At 38.6% G+C, this 20,853-nt stretch overlaps 1 protein-coding gene across 4 annotated transcripts in view; it reads left to right on the top strand.

The window, feature by feature from the left end:
- HS3ST5 (heparan sulfate-glucosamine 3-sulfotransferase 5) overlaps window positions 1–20,853 on the top strand; it is a 639,160-nt gene that overhangs the window by 251,360 nt on the left and 366,947 nt on the right. For all 4 annotated transcript variants that reach the window (XM_086926836.1, XM_086926834.1, XM_086926835.1 and 1 more), the window contains exon 3: window positions 7,559–7,709. The gene's annotated coding sequence lies outside the window, so the exon portion shown is untranslated. The remainder of the gene's footprint in view (window positions 1–7,558; window positions 7,710–20,853) is intronic.

The raw sequence follows: 20,853 nt of genomic DNA, 5'->3' as shown, positions 1-20,853 counted from the left end.
TGTTCTCCTCATTACACCGCCCCTGGGAAGGCGTATATTTTTGGCATATTCCTGTGTTTATCATTTCTGGTAAATCAGGGAATGTGTCAAAAACCATGGGAGTTGTGTGGGAACACCGCTGCAACACTCATGGAACGTCTTCCAGGGTATAGTAATGCAATGCAGTGATTTGCATTGTGTTGTGTTACTCCAGATTTATGAAGCCACTCAGGGCTGCGCAAGGTGGCCTTAGTGGGTTCATAAATCAGAATTTTGAGTTGTGTCGCGCTTGCACTACTTTGTGTGGTATAAGCACGACGTAACAGGGCTCATAAATATGCCTCCATATATTTTGACAATGTGCATATTCGAAGGCCCTTTATACCAGTTTACAATGTCTTGTGCAGGGAAAAGATCTAGTCCAGGATGCACATTTTATAATACCGAACTTTGGTCCCTATGTTCTAATCAGGCTTTGAAACTTGACTAGCTACTCTGTTTTTCTGTGTAAATTTATTCTGCTCAGTGTCCCTGATATGAAACATATGGATATACATTACATCATGTAAATCATTGTGTAATTTAAACATCAACTGTATAGTTTACTGATGAAGTTACACAGTCTCACCCATTCCTGTTAAAACAACAAAGGGTGATACATGGAATGCTTGCAAAAGTCTGAGCCACTTGCAGTGTCTCTGGAGCTGCGTGCAAGTCAATCTTTTTTTGACCGCTGTGTCATTCAAGCTGGAGAATGGCCAGATGTAGGTCCCATGACCACTGTGCCCGCAAACTCAAGCTGCACATCACTGATGCGGCACAAGTAGGCTGATACCAAAGTGGCATTGTTCATGATCCTGTCTGGAGGATATCTGTCGGGCAGTGCCTACTGGACTATTCCTATTGGAAAAGGACCAAGTCTGATTTGTATATTGATGGGTTTTGTCTAGAGTGGGATAGTGGACAAAAACAATAGACTGGTTGCAAAACACCAGTGTCTGAAATTAATTCAGCTTTCCACCATAAAGGGTTTTGTTTTGCTCTCTCCTTTCCATCATTTTAGTTCTGTAATCACTCTTAACTTGACGCTACACACTATTATGTCATTCTACAATAAAATTGTTCTCTGCAACAGATTAGAGCTAAATGTGCGCTAAAGTAAAAGTCTAAACTCGGCAGGCAGCTCATAATAATACAGGCTTTATAATTTATAGTCCACATTTGTATTTTTAGGACAAGATAGCTAGCTCTCGTTTCTAGCTGGCACCATTGGAACTACTTAGTTATGTTGTCGAGTAGAACTCATTTGCCCCATATTAAGTGTGCAGAGCAAATACACACTCACCATCTTCCATTCGCTTTTGAACTGTGAAGCCTGCTTATTTTGGTATTATATAATGTTTGTGTATTCACAAGGAGGATAGATTAAAGTTTTTCTAAATAAATCTTCTCATTCTTTCTTCTTTTCTTTTCTTATCTATTTTATTTTGGGAATGGGGAAATGAGAATGTAAACAATCCTGGTTTAGAATGGGATGGATATATATAAATTACATTTTTAACTCATTCATAAAGGATGGAAATGTTGTAGCCTATCTACAAAAGACATCACAGGCCATCATTACAAGTATTATATCAAACCTACCAACAGTTATTGGGAAAAAAGACCAGGGGAAAATGTAAAACAAAGGTAATTTGTGCTAAATACTGATTCTGAATCCTAAGATTAATTTGCAAATTAAAAACTAGTCATAGGACGTATTTACCACATGTGATAAATACTTCACCATGGGGTAATGGTATTTACCATGTGGTAAATACTTTAACCTATTGTACCTAGCTTCTATTGACAGCCTAAGGTTAGCCTTGGAAAGTGGAGGCTTGTGTTGTGGTTAAGGCTTTTTGAATGATGAGAACAGGAAGAGGATTCCCAGGCAGAAGGCAACACAAGAAAGAAGAGAGCATGCTAGGGTATCATTTCGAAGTACAACTAGTCATGAAGAACATGTTTCATTTGAAATGTCTTTTTAAGTGGCACATTGTCTGCCTGTTAACCTAGATTAAACATATTTCTAATGGGATCTTACATCCACCACGGAAACAGCAGTATGGTCGAATGCTTTTTAACACAAGGCATGACAGAGTTGTTCATTTGCACAGTTTTGTATTCATTAAGAATATCAACACAATTTTGTGGCAAACCCACCCACACACCCACACAACACACACATACACATACCACACACACAGACGGCTCAGACACTCACACACACATGCACACACACACGTGCACACACACACAAACATTGCCATTCAAATACATCAAATAAGTAATACTTCATATTAACAAAATGTAGGCATAGATTATACTCCTTAAAATACTTGTTGTCCGTGGAACAAATGTCTGTAGAGAAGCTAAATATGACAAGTGTATATTTTGTACCAACATATGATTTATATCTCAGAAACTAAAGACAAAAACTCTAGATTGTAGGGCATGTTTTCAATATGCCTATCTTCTTGTTAAGATGATCCTATAGTTTCTCTAAACATGTTTGAAATTCAAAGGAGATATATCAAGACATCTCTGTGAATTGTCTATGCAATGAATACCAACAAAATCTTCTCATATAAAATCATGTAGGAGATTTACTGGGCATGATCAAATTGGCATAACTAGATCAGCAATGATGAGGTAAATATCTCAGGTAAATAAGTTAGTCATTTTAAAATTGTGGTAAACTAATGTAAAATAATTTTTGCAGATAAAATCATTAGATAAAATGTATCATTTGAAACTTAACAGAAATATGTTTCAGGATACCCGACAAATACAAATGCCAATAGAATAGCTTGATAAATCAGTGTGTAAATTTTCTACTCAGAAATGATTACTGAAATGAAGTAATGGAAAATGGAAGAGGCTTCTTTTAGTTTTTGAAAAAAGGTTTTGGAATGGTAATGGCCAAATTATGGATATACATTTTGTTCTTACCTAAGAGGTTACATTAAATAAACATTTTACAAGGACAAAAAGGTTTTGCCTGTAGGAAATTATAAATAATACTTTTGACACTGCGCATACATTATTTATTTATGGGTTCATTTTTAAAATCAAATAGAACAGCACAATTAAAACCAAACGTTTTTATTTTTGGATTCTTTTATCCAGATACTAGGCTTGCATTTGTAAAGAGGACAATGCATTGACATGATATCGTTTTATTTGATCATATATTCAGATCAGATATCCACAAAGAAGCCTAGCATTGTATTTTATGATCATCAATAAATCAAAATGCATGTTTTAATGGCAAATTATTCTTACAAATAGTGGACACTATAATTGGCAAACACATATTTAAAAGTTTTTGAAATGCCCTTACTGTGGGCATTCTACACCTGCCACCATAAGCGCCCCTGTTCCTTCTTCTCTAAGAGAAGTCATGCAGGCACTCCCATTTAGTTTAACAGTAGGTCTAGATGGATGGTTAAACATTAAAGGAATGATCAGGGCAAGAATACCCTCCAAACATCACAGCTGCTTCCTCGTCCATACTTATGGAATGCTGGGCTAGGATGAAATGAGGGCTTCAGATCAGCATGATGTTATGTTTTTAGCAACCTGGTCCTCTCCCTAATATCTCCTACAATGTAAAGGGTTTGTTAGATCATTGGTTTCTTCTTACTGTTGAAAATTCCTCTAAACATGTACCTATGTTTGCTTCAGGAATAATGATTAAGAGTATGTCATTAAAAGGGTATGTCAGTCACTTTAACCCAGCAGTTAAACTCATGACAGTTCCCAAAGAAAAGGGTAATTACAATGCCCTAGCGGATTGGATACACATTTAAAAGTACTCTCGTCATCCTTTAATAACCTATCGCTATAAGAGCTGACAAACTAGTATATATCATCTACTATCCATTCAGTCATGTGGAATGTATGCTATCCTCTGATTGTCCTATATTAGAATCAATTCTTAGTAGATTGGACAGGCATATTCAATAATTGAGAGGATTCTAGGGCAGCAATGTGTTATGACTTCTGAAGGAGTAGAATGCACAATGCTGATCTGGTATTGCAGGTCAATTTATGATCAATATGTTCTTCACTATTTTCATATTGTAAGTGCACAAAACACCTGGGCTCAACTTCACCATACATCTTGGTAGTGCTGAATTCCAGGTTGCTGAACATTTTTGTTTTGTTTTGCTGTACATTAGGACTCATTGCAAATAATATATTTAATCTATCTTGGATAAGACTTATTTTGTCTCCTTGTACTGGAGGTACTGGGTTTTTATCCTTACAATGGAATTGTGTAAAGAAAACATTTTGGGTAGAGTGAGGTAAGTGCTACACTGTGATTCAGAGATGTATGATGTTAGCCATATATGTTTGTGGGATTAGTTATGCAAGAAATGCTTGAATCATGTGGCTTGTGTGCAGTATGGTTTTCTTTGTAGGTAGTCAGGATGGGTTTGATTTTCCTTCTGAGAATATTATCACCACCCCCTAGGGCTTTGATACAGGAGATCAGCCTTTCTCAACAGCATGCTAAAGTCTAGATCTCTCTGCTTCCTATAGAATTCTCCCACTCCTACACACAGACTTTCACATAGGGCATCTTGCAAGAATTTCATCTGCACTGATGGTTTATGAAATCTTCAAAATGTGTTCCTTTGATACAGAAAATGTTCCTAGATAATTTTTTTGAATGCAAATGGAGATATGTTTGGTGCAATACTTGTAGCATGCTTAAAAATCTTGGTCTAACCAAATAGATTGCTTCCAGTAGAGCAGACTAGCTTCAATAAGGGGAGTTCTAAGTATTATAGTAGTTATGACTTGGTCCAGGTCAGGAGTCTTGCATAACTTCATACGTCTATTTCCCTGCCCTGTGTTTATTGTGAACATGAAAACTATTTATGGGGTAAACATGCTGGACGGTGATATCCTTTCGATTAATTAATCCCCTGCGCAGAGACGGTGTTCTGCCTTAGGGTTTGGAAGAAATGTCAATTTGTATCTGAGCACTCAGTGGTGCCAAGCATGGATAAATGCTCACATCCCTCTTACCATTTAGTTAATATCTGGCAGATCTCTATATATTTCTTCGAACTGAGTATATTTTTTGCCTAGATTAAAGGAAGAATACCTATCCACTGTATGTCAACGAATATGATCCACCATGAGTACAGAAGTGTTTAGCTGTTTATGACAAATCAATATCATTCAGACATTAAGAGAATGCTAAGAGTATGATCAAATAAGCACGCTGTGGAAATGGCTCATTTCATCTTGAAATATTCCAGACCCACAAGCCAGGTACTTCAGTTTGAAATTTTGAATTTCAGATAATAAGAACAGGTTTCATGAAGGCATATGTCCTCTTTTTGAAGAAGTAGAATATCTTTCAACTAGTTGATATGATTGATGGTTCAAAGATGTTCTTAATTATTTATTCACAAAGATCCATGTCATCCTCTTCTTAAGACACTTCTTAAGACACTTAGGCCCTTATTTAGAGTTTGGCAAAGCATTTTATAGATCACAAACATGGCGGATGTCTCAGACTCCATGTACAAATGTATTGTAACCTATGGGACTTGTAATTCATTTGGTGGGATATGCATCATATTTTGACAGAGTGTCCTGGTCGCAAACATTAAATCAGTACCTTAGACTGTAGTCTCAATCATAAAATTATCTTTCGCACCCATCCCCCCAAATGCTATGGACTTCTGAGAATTCCACTTTTGACCACAACAGATTTGTGAGGATGAAAGGTACTTGAGTTGTGATATCCCCACAGTGTTATTCTTCTGCCTCCATACAGTTCCTCGATGTCAGCATAAGAGTAAGAAAAATGTAACTCTTAAAATAACCATAAGCAAAATGCCAGTAAAACCGAAGTGATAACTTTACTGGAGAACATTCCAGTCAAACCAATGAAATCTGTCTTTGGATCTCTCATACTATTTCTCCTCTTGAAAGAGTCTTCAGACACCAACAGGAGATTGGATCAGCATCAACAACAGCAACAATTTGTCCTTGGAGTTTATGTCACAATATCTACAGTTTCTTACTGTACACCTCCCCACTCTATTGGCTCCTGCCCTTTCAGCACAATGATAGGTCTTTGAGCTTGGCCAACTCTTTCTAAGAAACTTGTGTGTGGCATCAGTTGTGGTTCAAGCCTAATGGTTGCAGTAGTGAGCGAGAGCCCAGATGTGTAGCAATGGTTGTACTTTCTGGTCTTCTTGTAGGGTCTAGTCTACATATTGGTCCAGACTATGTTTGACAGAATAAAACGAGTGATACAAAAAGTATATCACTTTGTAGTCTCATTATCCTAATACTGAGATATGCACAAGCTTTCATTGTCAAAAACATGGGTTCCTTTCTGAATATAATGAGCCGCAAATATCCGTAATATAAAAACAAGTAATGGTAATTCAAGGCTAGTGCACTGTTGCAGTCTCACCCTTCTTGAAATATACCTTCACCTTCCACAGGATAAGATAGATTTTGAGATTTTAGGTCTGGGGCCTCTTATTGGTGTCCACATTCTTTTTGTCAGCCCCACCAAAACTGTATTATTTTTCCTTCCACTTCCTGTCCATGGGCAGCCAAGCTCAACATTCCCATGTCAAACTGATGACCTTCTAATCTGTGAGGGATTGTTCTACATTATGAACAAGAGTGAATACATAATGTGGTTCCCCAATATTTGGGTTTATAAAGTCTGCGATGAATATGGAGGTTTTGCAAAGCAGCAAAAGCAATATAACAAACACACACATTATGCAAGGTTCTCATACAAACATGCATATCACATCAATGAGTGTTAAGATAAATGTAAGGATTGAATACAAAATGTGGACATCTATAAACAATGTATTCGAGAAATCACAGTTTTTTTATCTCTCTGACTCATCCCAAACCTTTCTGACTATTATGAACTCCCAATCAGCCTTTTCATACTTCCGCTCCTTTATAACTAATTCACCCAAATAACAGTCACACAATGTCCACTACTCCCAATAAGGACTCAAAACGTTCCTTTTGTAATCTACTTCCAATATTCAATCCCGACTCAAAACACTACTAAATGTGTAAGAACTTGATAGCACAAACTTAATAAACTACAACTAATCACATGGAAAAACAAAAGCAGATATCACTAAACTACTATTCAACTCTAACCTTTGGTTCTGGAGTAGTGTGCTACTCGCCACATCAACGCCTCGTAAGGTGTAGTAACCGTGACTTAAATGCAATTTCAATTGCAATAATCTAGTACCATATACAGAACCAGTGCAAAGAAGTGTTTGGAAATGGTTAAAGTCCAAGATAACTCTGCAACATGCCTTGTGAAATTGGCAAAATAATTCCAATAAACATGTAACATAAAAAAGAGCTCTTTTCATCAAACAGATTTAAAAGTCATGTGTTATTCAATATGCATGTTTATTTATTTCTTGTCATCTTCACTTTACTGTAAAATATGTTGTCTTTTATTCAGAAAGTGTGTAAAATAAGTAATCAATTTGAATTGTGTCTTTTCTTCCAGTGTTTCCTCGAGTTTACTTAAGTCCTGAGCCGATGAATAGAAGCTTGCCCATGAGTGATTGAATGGCCTTAGTATGTCACAGCTGGGTTTTTAGAAAGCAGGAGATCTGTCACTGCTGGTCCCTTGAGCCATCAGGTTCCATCCACATGAGGTCAGTCGTCTTGCTGCATTTTAATACGTGTAAGATTTCTCCTATCAATGCTTAACCATAGGTTTATATTTCCACTTTTTTTAAGAGTATTCTACATGTATAGATGAGAGGATAATCATTCCAGCTAAACTCAAAATATGTGGTTTGTGTTGTACTTTAGGAGTACATATTTACACATCCTTATAGATACTAAGTTTATTCTAAGCTGCATTCTACTCTGCAAATATCTGTTCATCATTAAAGTGGTAGGCTCAGAGCTTGTGCATCCAAATTTCAGATTTGGGTGACTGGCAATGCATGCTTTCATTTTGGAATAGTCCTGGTCCACGTCCTCCTAAATGTGTTTTATTAATTGTTCTGTAGACTGTTCAGTTGCTTTGCTTATGATTTAATTTGTATTTAGGAGGAAATTTAATCTAGTTGGGCAAGTGTCTCCCATGCAAACTGACGCTCATATTTTGGCTGTAACTTTAGGAGACAACGTTTGAAAAAAATTCCGAAACCCCTGTATTTACTTTTCTTATTTCAGGTGCATTCTGATATCAGAATAGACTTGTAATAAGAAAATAAACATACTATTTGGCATAACCTATTAAGAGCCAGTAGTGATGTAACCGTGTTCACTGCATCAGTCACAACGAGCAAATTGCGATCTACTCTGGAAACAATGGGATAAAAATGGGATAAGGTTAGATGACCTGCACACATAAAATATACACTGGAATCAGGGGGACAAAAACAAGCTAACACCCCTCACAGAGGGCCCGATTCACAGAACTAACTTAAGACAAGATCCTAAACATACTACTTTTGGTATTCACAGAAGTTAGGATTTTGTCTTAAGTTTGTCTTAAGACAGACTTAAGACAAAATCCTAACTTAAGTCTGTCTTAAGTCTGTCTTAAGACAAATTTAAGACAAAATCCTAACTTCTGTGAATACCAAAAGTAGTAAGTTTAGGATTCTGTCTTAAGTTAGTTCTGTGAATCGGGCCCTGACTGTCTGAAGAATGGTGCCAACCCAATGCTGGCAGCATCAGTAAAAACAAAAGGGGCGTGATAATGTGTATGCATGCATGCATCATGACACTATGGTGGCTCAGCGATACGCAGTATGTACAGGCATTTGTCACTACAGATGTGTGTGCCTACAGTTATTTGTTCCCTGTTACAAAATGGCAAACACCACTTAGAGTAGCAGATAAAAAACATTTTAATGCAGAAAAGTGCTTTTAAAAAAATGATTACCCGGGCAGCAAATGATAGCCTAGCAGCAAATGACAACTAAAAGTCCCCGCAACATTACAAAAAAAAAAAAGCATATATATTTTTAGAAAAACATTATGGAAATGTGGGTCCCAATGGAGGAGCCATTAGGGGGACTGGGTGCTGGAGAAGATAATGGAAGGAGTGGGGGTAGGTGAGTGGGCGCCAGAACAACAGAGAAGCCTTAAAAGGAAAGTTGGAAATAAAAAAAAATGTAACCAAAAAATACAAGTTAGAGGAAGCAATAGACGTGCAGACGTGGGGGAGGGGGAGTCTAATGTAGCATACAGGAGGGGGATGTGGGGGTATTTGTGGGAAGACATCATGCAGAGGCGGAAGCTCAAAAATACATGTAAACTTGTGGTGTGTTGAAAGAAAACATAGCTCGTTGAATATGATCCAGCACCAATCAGGGATCGATAATTAATAATGACACAAATACAGGCCCATATACATTTACCCGACTAACGCAAAATCCCTGTTGCACTATGATTCATGTTTGAACAAAAATCAGTTGTTCATAATACAGACTCGCATCTAACACTCTAAATACATAACTGAGCCTGTATATAAACTCATTTCCTCTGGTCGATGGACCTAAAGTTGAGTAGTTGATGGCAATAATTAGTACTATTTATCTATCTATATTAATAAATAATCACAAACTCAGTGTAAGGTTAATAATGTTTATCCACAAATAATGTGAAGATAAAACTCAACATGTACAGTTTCACAAGGCAAACAATGCATTAATCACAGAGAGAGAGAACATTATCAATGCAAACAGTGTCAAACTCATATCAAAATGAATAAATGCAAATGAACGAGTGGATAGGCGGAGAGACAGTAGTGTCAGAGATAAAATACATTTGCAAAATATTTTGCAAAGTGCAGATCATTTAGCTATACTAACCTAAGGATACTCAGAGAAATACCACGCCCTGGCGACAGGGATAGCAGGGGTCCCCTTAGAAAAGATTCAAGGAACAAAGATTTATCAGGATACTGGATACAGGACAAGAACAGGAAACAGGTAGGCTTCTATCAGCAAACCGACGGACAGCGACAATCTCCCTCTAGCAAAGCTTCCTCACACTCTCCCTAATCGCTCCTAACCACACCTCCTAGGGCACCTCAATTATACCCTAAAACTTACATGTCCAACCCACATTTGTTAAAACATTTACAGAAACTCAGTCTCTCATTGGCTTATTTAGGGGGTGTTCTATCACACCACCATTGTCACGTTCATAGTTTTCATAGTGTTCTTTATTTTACACTCTTCACATTACGTTAACCACGTCTCATGAATGCACATTTCCTCCAAAAAGTACCATGTTGCAAGTCTCTGCACTTCCATTGTTCATCTCTGCCGCTTCTGCGGAAGAAGTTTGTACATTTCCACCTGTTTCTCACGGCCATCCTTCCGTTACTTGGCAGACATACAATATTCCTTGAAGGTTATCAGCCTTTGCCTTCTCCATTCTCTCTCAGAGCTTGATTTTCAGCTTATTTATTCATATTTATTTTCTTTAACCCACAACTGGCATGCAGAAATGAAGGCTTATGCCTGTTTCACTACGATGAAAAGACACAGTCATTATTAATTTCACGAAATGTTCTTCTCACTGTTTACCACCCACCATTCCACTATCCCATGTTATATTCCTAGCAAGAGCATTAATGTGCAAAGCAGCATTATTTTAATTTTATTCCAAAACAGAATGCAAATGCAGCCTAGTCTTTCAGGCATTAGTCCCCGCATTAGTGCATGCAGGCACAAAGCATTTCCCCATGTTATTCGTGCTTTTGCACGTTATTTTCACAGCACTCTGTTATATAATATTACTGAGGACTTAATCCAAGCAGGTATTATTTTCTCAAAACCCTGCTCTATCAAATGTGAGCAGTGAAAGGATACAAGTCCACCAGGCAAAAGAATGGTAAAGAAGCTATGCATCAGGGAAGGGATAAAACAAGAAGAAGAATGAAGACCATTGAATATGAAGCAAGCAAATGAGAGTGACAAGAAAGCCAGCCAGTGATAAACAATAGGCTGGCAAAAATCCCACTGTAAGATTTGATGTAGTCCACAATAGGTCTTTTGACAACAGGCAGCTAAGAGTTGTTGGTAGGCAAGACCTAAAAAGGAGGCCACTCACTGAAAATATGGCTAGGAGGCATTGCTCTGTCCGTAAATATATAAGCCTTTGAACACCAGGATAAAAAAATAGAGCAACTATCTAGAGATTAGTGTCCTGCAACAGGTCAAACTCTCTTTACAAATATAATCAGAGAGATTATTATAGTATTTTACCACATTTATGTTAGTCATGTTTTTAGTACTGGGATTCATCTAAGAAAATCAAAGTTAAAAAAATTGTTTATTGTTGTCGTCTACAATTTTTACAATTTTTACATTTCACTGATGGACATTTTATGCAGATTGAGATAAAACAAGAAGATATTCATATTCTAGAGCATAGCAAATTCACGTTGACATGTACTATACTTTTTACCTGCATCTAAGTTAATCCTAAATATGCAATACAGATGTTACATAAATTAGACTTTATAGAGCTTAAGGAAAAATAATGTTTCTCTGCTTTGAGAGTCAAAGACAAAGAGCCATCCTCGTCATTCTGTTTCTAAGGCAGCCAGCCATAATGACAATGTTTTACAATGCTTCAGCTTTTCTGTCCAGGGTAACCTCTTCTCATGACCGCTTCTATATCCTTTGTCAAGGTTATCTCCATTATAGACTGCCAGTACTATAGAAATCCGGAGTTGACTGTCTGCAATGCTTCTTAATCTATCCTCTTGCTCAACCTGTCTCTTTGAATGCAGTTATGTATGTGCCTACGTGATTTAATTTCTGACAAAATGTAGGAAATAGTCAAAGGTAAAGATGCCCAGCCACCAGCGTAAATATCAGAATCTGTCATTTTTCCTGTATTCCTTTGACATGAGTAAAAAAACTGTCCCACCAAAAAAACACTGGTTTTAAAGCTGACTGTAGCAAGAACAGACCCCTCACTTAAAAATATTTTAGACTAGGTGGTACATCCTAGATACATATGCCAAGAAACATTGTCCCACAAACAGTAGTTATTCAAAAAATATTGTCACTTTTTATTTACACATTTTTCTAGTACTTTGAAACATAATAGCAATATAAACTCATATACGTGACCACAATATACAGCAAATATTCTATATATACATATTCATATTATATACATACACAAGAACCCCCATACACCAAAGGCACAGACAAACATACCCAGTCAGTCAAAACCACACATACACTTCATCTAAACAAGCAATATCGATACAATCACAAACTCACTACACACAATATTCAAAAGGTAAATGATAAATAACAATCCATTTCAATCAATAATACAAAAACATAAAAAGAAGCAAGGAGAAGCGCTGACGCGCGTTTCGGAAAAGGAACTTATTGGTCCTAAACTCCTTCGTCAGGGCGCAAATATATCATAGGTTCCATATAAAGGTTTCTTATACTGGATATTAGGATACAAGGTCAAAGGATGTACCACCTGGTCTAAAATATTTTTAAGTGAGGGGTCTGTTCTTGCTGTTGTTCATTTTTCCCTGCCCCCCCCTCACTTTATCAGTTTTCAGGGACCCTATGTTGTTACTTTTGAAGTTTAAAGCTGACTGCTCCTCTGCAAAATGGCACACTGGTACATGCTATCTAAGCTGTTCTTACTGGTGCTTCGAAGCCAATAATAATGCTACGAACAAAGAGGCCAATTCGTATTGGTTTAGGGGTGGCCAGTCAATTTGATATAAAAAGCAGGTTGTCATATTAATTTTGTTTTGCCGCATTTTGACCAAAAATTTTGGTCTATGATTGGTCACCCTTTTAGGCTTCCTCAGCCTGATCCTTCTGCTCCTCCTCCACATCCTTTTACTCATGGCCCTCCTCTTCCTGCTCCTAATGTTGGTGTTGCTTTTGAGCCTTATCCTTCTTTTGATCTTTGTTCTCTTCCAAGTCCTCCTTCTAATACTTCTGTCCTCTTGGTCCTTCTCTACCTTGTTTTCCTCTGGGCCATGGTACTATTCCTGGTCCATTTTGTCCTCAATTTCCAGGTTCTTCAGCTCCTGATTCTCTTAGTTTTCCTCTTCCTGATCCTACTGGTGCTTTTCCTCCTGGCCCAACTGATTATGGTGCTCTAGTCACTGACCCAGGCACTGACCCAGTGGTCCTGGTCTTCTGGGTCCTGGTCTTCCTAGTCATCCCTGCACTTGTTCACCTGTCCCTGGTCCCCCAGTCCTCATGGCTCTTGTCCTTCTGCCAGTCAAAGAGAAATCCCCGGGTGCACATTCATCTGAAGTTAATACTATCCTTTCACGCACAGTTCATACGTGCCAACTTAAACACAGGGAGAATTATAAAATCACTCTATAATAACCTAGAGTCAATTTCCACACCAAAATTTTGAACGTTCACAATCTTATTTCAATGAGAATATAAAAAGAATTATACACACAATAACAAGTTAAAATTTCAAAGAACAGTCTTTGAAAATAAGGTAAAAGCAATTATAATAATTCATTACATATAACCAATGTACGAAAAATTCAATATAATCCTAAATAAAGGAGAATCATAAACACAACAACTAGGCATATAATTCATTAAGAAACAATTTAAAAAATACAAAGCAAAAATACAGACTTTTCCTCAAAAACAACCCCCTCTATTCGTTGTGGCCTATTGCTGACTTTACCACTATAATATCTGATCCAAAGGTCATTCATAAATGCGAGGGTGACGTCAACAGTAGCATTAGTGCATGTCTATCCGTTGCTCACTTGACCCTATTTGGATTCAATGTTAAAACACAGTGCGTCGACGCGTTTCGGTGCAGACAACAGACCGATACTGTAGCACCTTCTTCAGGACTTCTGTAATTAGGGGTCACCAGCTGAATAATATATGTAATTCGCCCTCTCCCAAGGGAGACGGGCAAACTCACTTGCGTAGGTAGTTCTATGATCCTTTCCGGGCTTCCCAGGTTGAAAGTAAGGTTGATCCTTTTTACATACGTGGGGGTCAACAAATATCCAGCCTCTTCTCTGTTTTTCAAGTCTTTGGTTCACTTGTATTGGTATCTTAAAATTTTATAAAACCCTTCTTGAACGGGCATATGACGCTTTTGGTTCCGTCTGTGAACTGGATATGTTCTCGCGGGTAGCTCCTTCGCGTGTCTGCCTTGTCCTTCTGCTCCTGATCCTCTGTGCCCTCCTTTTCTTCTTGGTCCTAATTCTCCTGGTCTCCTTGGTCCTGATGTTCTTGACCTTTATCTTCCACTAAATCCTTGTGCTTTTCTTGGTACTTCTTGGGTGGTATTCTGATCCTGTTTCCATTGGGCCTGGTCCCATTGTTCTGGCCCTCTTGTCCCTGGCCTTCCTAGTTCTGCTCTTCTTGCTTCTGCATGCCATGGACCTCCTGGCACTCATAGTTTCCTGGCCCTTGCCCTTCTTGCCCCTCTGGTTCTGGTCCTTATGCCTGGTCTTCCTAGTCCTCCAAGTGTTCCTTACTGATCCTCCTGTCCTGCTATATATTCTTGACTTTCTACAGGGCCACCTCAGCTCCCTCATGGTTCTCCTCCCTTCATCCTGAGATAAAAGCAGGCGATCGGTTTGAGCAGGCGATGTTTCACAGCGAATCACTCTCACCCTAATACCTTGTTTTACAATTTTTTTAATGGGATGTGTGCACTCCGATAATAAAAGTTACTACAAAATCCCAGACTGTGCAATTTCAAGAATGTAAATTTAATTTTGGAAAAGGTGATGGACAGAGTTTCTGAATGATGCAGAATACTCCTACCCAGTCAAGAGATCAGGGCTTGATCCATCGCCGTTTTTTAGCTCACTGCACCATCCCAGCTTCAGAACCTGGCTATATGCAAATTAGTCTGTTCCTGTCCCAGTGCATGATGGGAACAGGGCAAACCAAACTACCAAGCCAATTCTTATACTGGGAAGGAGACAAGCTACCGGGGACCGGTTTCTGGCATTTCAGCCGTCATCGGCCCGGCTTGCTTGAATCCTGATGGTGCAATGAGCTAGGGACTCACGTCTGAGTATACCCTCCCACACATAGTGTGGATAAAATCAATTTTGGAAAAGGTGATGGACAGAGTTTCTGAATGATGCAGAATACTCCTACCCAGTTTTTTTTTTTTTTTTTCAATGTCAAGAATGTATCATAACACAGAATGTGGGAATTTTGCAAATCCTGCGATATAATCAAAATTTTACCCACGGCTAATTTAAAAGTAGTTTCGACTAGCTGGAGAGTGCTAATTGCTTGTTAATGATTGCGTGATGCAGGTTTGTTATTTGTTTTACTGTTATGGAAGAGGATCAGTCAACTATGTGAAAGCTCTTTATTTACTTTTGGGCTTCTGAAGGTTCAGGAATTTGCACAACACTGACACATTCTAACTTTACCTTTGATGCACAGTTTTGGATGCCCATTATATGATTTATTTAATGTAGGTAGGTTTTAATTCGTGCACGTTTTGTGCAGTGACCGTAGGTATTTTTTCAATACATTTAAGTGTGAAAAGATTTCTGCTCATGTCACAAACTGCTTTTTTAGCAGGGCGTCTTAAAACAATATGATGTTCTGATTAATTTTGAGGAGGCCTGTGACAGGCCTTTCTTTACTGCAATCAACGTGGTGTGTGCCTCAATATTTTAGCTTCAGTCCAAATTTTTAAATGTATTTATTAATTTATTTACATCTAATCAAATCACTGTACAAAATAACTGGTACAAAGTAAGACTACTCCAAGAGCTACTGTCAAAGCAGATGAGTAAGCTTGAATAGAGAGGGGAGAATCATAAGGTGGTAGTGGAACAACTATAAGGAACATAGCGTCTGAATGATGGACTGAGAAGCAGTGTAAAGAGAAACCAAGGAGAATTTATGATGTGGAGACATAGAATTAATACATTTATTTGAATGCAATGTAAACAAAGTAAAACCTTTCTTTAGCTGGAAGCATTGTAAAACAGTCAGGTATAGAGAAATATTCACTTGTTTGGCATCAGAACAAAGAAGTAGCAAACAAGAGTTCTGAATAATTCAAAGAGTAGCAGTAATAATAACTTAATTCGGTTACATAAAAATAACCATCAAAACAATCGAAAACTAATTTAGCGTAAAAACACAATAAAATAACAGTTCTTTAAAAATTATTGTACATCACGCAGCAGCAGACAATCGAAGTATAGGGACGCTGGACTTGTCCTATTAGGAGTAATAAAGTGTTGTTCTATTGGAATTAAACATTCCTGAACAGTAACAATTGTGTGCAAACCAAGTGCACTTCCATCAGGATTAGAAAATGGAATTAAACATTCTTAGTCAATGATGAGTGATGTGTGCAAAACTTGGGAATTACAGGCACCAGCCTTTGAACTCACTTAGGCAGCATGTGACTTCCTTGACATAATAAAACAATGGATAATCAAGTGACCTTATAAGAAACCAATGTTGCATAACAATAAACATAAAATACCATTATCGAGACTCTAGTTTTAGCTTAGCTTGAGCCATACATTAATTCAGTTCAGTTCATAAACTTCATTCAGGTACCTTGATACCCATAAAAGCACAATGTCATAACAAGTTAAAATAACAATCTGAGAGTTTGAGAACACACAGCAGTATAAAAATTTACAATGGTATTACACAACATTTCAATAAATTAAATTTACAAATCAGGAATAACTTCATTGGTAATAAATAAATGAATAAATTGCTAATATATAAACCATTAAAACTTTTTATAATGTACAAAAATAGAGTCTCAGGGATCAGACATGAATTTGCGTTCTCTAATAGAAATTCTGAGGAAAGTGCTTATACGAAAAATCAGATCTTCATCGTCCAGAGTTACTATGCACAAATAAGCCTCATCCAAACTGATAGGCCTCCTCTTTTTGAAAAATGGGTTTAAAAGCCACTTAGAGTATTTATTATAATACTTACAAAAGAATAAAAAATGTATAATTTATTGACCACTCCTCCCATCGCAAGTGCATGGTGTGTTATTGAGGTTGGGGTGGTAACCAAGAGGAAAGCACAGTGCAAATCTGACAGTTCCAGCTCTTTGACGGAGTAATAGCCTCCTTTCCCAACGACTCATGAGTAAGGTGCGATATAGGGGCAAAGGGTGATAATACTGTTCGATGGACATATATCTAAGAACACAAGGTTTTGTAGATTCTAGATCAATCCTTTCTGTGTTATATAAATAGTAGAGGGCATCTCTTAATTCCTTTTTGGACGCAGTTTCAGCTGTGCTTGGATCTAAGAAGATAGATTCCTTATTGATGCTGCCCAGACTTTGTTACACTCCACTCAACCAAGGGATATCCATCCCTTTCTCACTCGTAACACAGTCGTTGGTAATCTCTCAGGTGAGGGAGGCAGACTGATTCTTCCATACTGATAGCCAAAGAAAAGCAGGTCAAGCACGTATAAAGTCAGATATAAAATTAAAAGATTAAGTTCTCTGTGATATATATATTGTGGGTTAGAGATTGGGATACCCAGCAGTTTCCTCCAAAACCTGTTGTCTTCCTGCTGGATGCATTAACTGTTTACACTACCCAAGATCTCAGCCCCATATGTGGCCACAGGAGGGCCCTGTAGTTTATAAATGTTATTTTTGAATAGCTAAGATGGCTCCGGTGGGCCTAGGACGAGGGAGACCAAAAATTGAATTGGTGGCCTTTGAGAACTTGCTCCTGGAATGGGCAAGATGCTCATTCCAGGAGCCGTACGCAGCAAAGACCAACCCAAGATAAGGAAATGTGCGAGTGCAGGTCAGTTTTTGGCTATCCACTGCAATAGAGCTCATTTCTCGCTTCCCAGGACCACAACACATTAAAAACGATTTTTTTAAATTGATGCACAGATCCAAGCCGTCTATATGCCTTACAAAATTTTGTACTAAAATGCGCAGAGAATTTGGAGTGCTATAAGGACTGCATCATCTGCGTATAATAGCATAAAGAGGTTTCCCATTAATTATGGGAACATCTTGAGTTACAGTTTACAGAGAGCTATTCAACCCATTGATGTAGATAATGAAGAGAAGGGGGTCCAAGACACAACCCTGTCTTACCCACTTCCTACTTTGATGACTCCCGAAACCTCTCCACCCATGCCAATCCTCACCTGTGCCTGGAGATATTTATGAAGGTACACTAAAAAACATACCAACGGCTCATCCAGCCCATTGGCCAAAAGGATTCTCCACAGCTTTGACCTATTAACAAGGTCAAAAGCTGTGGAGAGATTCATAAAGGCCAAATAGACCGGAGACCTCCGTGCAATGGTGTATTTCCCAATAACCAAATTAAGGTTAAGGAATTGTTCAATTGTACCCACCTTGCTCCGGATGCCTAGCTGGCATGGCTCTAAAATGCCGTTTTCTTCTGTCCAGGTTAAAATTTTGTTATACAGAACTCTCCCCAATATTTTTAGGGTATTATCGATCAATGATATTTGTCTGTAATTACTCGTCTGGGGCCTCTCTCCTTTTTTAAAAATTGGGACTATGATACTCTTAGCCCATGTTTCGGGTAAAGTGGCATGAGTTAGGCTATTAAAAACATTCAAAAGTAGCGAGGCCCAAAAATCTGAGCTCCATTTAATTAAGTCAATTGGCAACCCGTCTGGCCCAGGTGCCTTGTTCCCTATGCTCTGGTGGATGGCCTCTTCTACTTCTATGATGGTTAGCTCTACGGTAACCAATGGACCAGGCTCATGATGTTCTGCCTCTAGTTGGGGGTGGCGTACATTTTTGAAAAATTATTTTCCCAGGACTCGCTGGAGATGTTACAGCTGATGGAGGTTGGTAGCTTGCCCATTGAACGGAGGTCCCTTACTGCGGACCAGAAGATATTGCCCTTTTTTATACTAGCTTCCTCAGAAAGGGTTTCCCGGCTTTCAGTTAGGAGAACTTTCTTCCTATTCGAAATCTTCGTGTTATATTCCCTCCTTGCCAGCTGAACATCTAAGGCACACCTCGGATTGGCTGGCAGGGCTCTGCGTAAATTCCTCTTGGCCATTGAACATTCTCAATCAAACCATCTAGGGGTAATTCCTGCTGGAGATACAGGTTTTGATAGGAGGGTTTTTGTGGCTTGACAAAGTATTTTATTTTATTTATTTATACAATTTCTAAAGCGCACTACCACCTAACAGGCATCTGGCGCTGGTAACAAAGGTTGGTAAAATCCTGGATTACCACAGTATGTATAGGATGCGATGACAAGCAGGAGTTAATAAGGTGCATATGGCCCTTGATTAATCTTTTAAACACTTCACCACTATCGACACCCTTCCATATTAATATTAAGTTATCAGTTGAGGGGATCAGATTTATGGCCCAGCGTTCAGTTTAAAACATGGGTCTAGGAGCAGAGCTCAGTCCTATTTTGATAGGTTTATGATCCCCATAGTCTTTGACAATGACCTCTGCAGCCTTTAGTTGATCTTCGAGAGAAGGGGAGATGAAAATAAAATCAATAGTTGAACAACATCCCCTTCCCCTGAATGTTGGTTGTATATGGTCGGTTGCATTGTGGCCTCCCAGCAGATCCATGATATTGACCAGATTATATGATTTTAGGAACATAGATAGTTCAGCACCCCTATGAATAGATGGTCCAGAGTTACTCATCCCTGCATCATACCCCTTGTTAGTAAGTTTAGCGTTAAAATCACCCCCCAACAAAATACCAGTGGGACCTTCCATATTAAGCTGAGTGTCCAAGTTTGAAATAAAATCAAAAAGCCCAATGAAGTTCTTATTAGGAACGGAGTAAAAGTCGTTGTTATAAAAGTTTACCAGGTGAAAACAATCTTTCTTTTTAAAAAACACAACTTGATAATTTTGGCTGTTGGTCGGAAGGGCCTTAAAACTGCCCCCAGCAGCCATGTTAATCCCAATAAAAAGGTCCCCTATTTTGGGACTATGAGCTACCACACTGAAACAATGAAACCCTTCAATATATGAATCTTCAAGTGGCCCAGGTCTCCTGGAACATGACTATATCATGTTCCTTTATTATGCGCAACCAGTCCTGATTGTCGAGCCTAGTTGGGAGCCCCGCCACATTCCAACTTAGAACGCTCAGATCGGCCCCAATGCTAGCCCTAGTTGTCACTGCCCTATCTTTGTCCATTTGGGATAAAGGTCAGGTGCCCAATCGGGCCCCCTCATAGACCTGTGTTTTGGGCGTCGACAGTGGTTGTCAGTCCTGAGTGTCCAGGTTGGAAAGTGCATGGAACCTATTAGCTGCCAGAGCAAGTACGTCAGGTTTATAAAAATAGCCTAGGGGGAGTGCACAAATGCCTATGTATGTGGTAAAGGACTGCTCTCTGGTGGTTAGTAAGCGACGGACCGTTTGCGGTCTCCGAAAGTTGAGAACAATACAATTGCCATTGATATTCTTACTTGATTGGCCAACCCACCCTACTCTCCTGGCCATAATAATTTTATCCATTGAGGAAGGGTGGAAGCTTTTGTGTTTACGTAGCTAGTCTACAGATTTATTTCGGAGATCTGACCAGGACTCCCTCTGACCCCCAGCAAGGTTTGGAACACCGGTCAGAACTAACACCTAGGGACTAGAGGCAGGCGGTAGACTCAGTACATCGGTGTTTGGGCTGGTGTGTGTATCTCTAAGGTGCTCTTCAGTGACATTAATGGAATCAGCCGCGGTGATGCTCGACTGGGGCTGATTACAATTGACACTCCCTACTGCCGGATTTAGATTATTTATGTTGTCTAGTCTTGACGTAGCCTGGTTTA

This window comes from Lissotriton vulgaris, chromosome 6 (genome assembly GCF_964263255.1).
Source record: "Lissotriton vulgaris chromosome 6, aLisVul1.2, whole genome shotgun sequence".
Lineage (NCBI taxonomy): Eukaryota > Metazoa > Chordata > Amphibia > Caudata > Salamandridae > Lissotriton > Lissotriton vulgaris.
The sequence above is the reverse complement of the archived record's forward strand: the minus strand, read 5'-3'. Positions and strand labels throughout refer to the sequence as shown.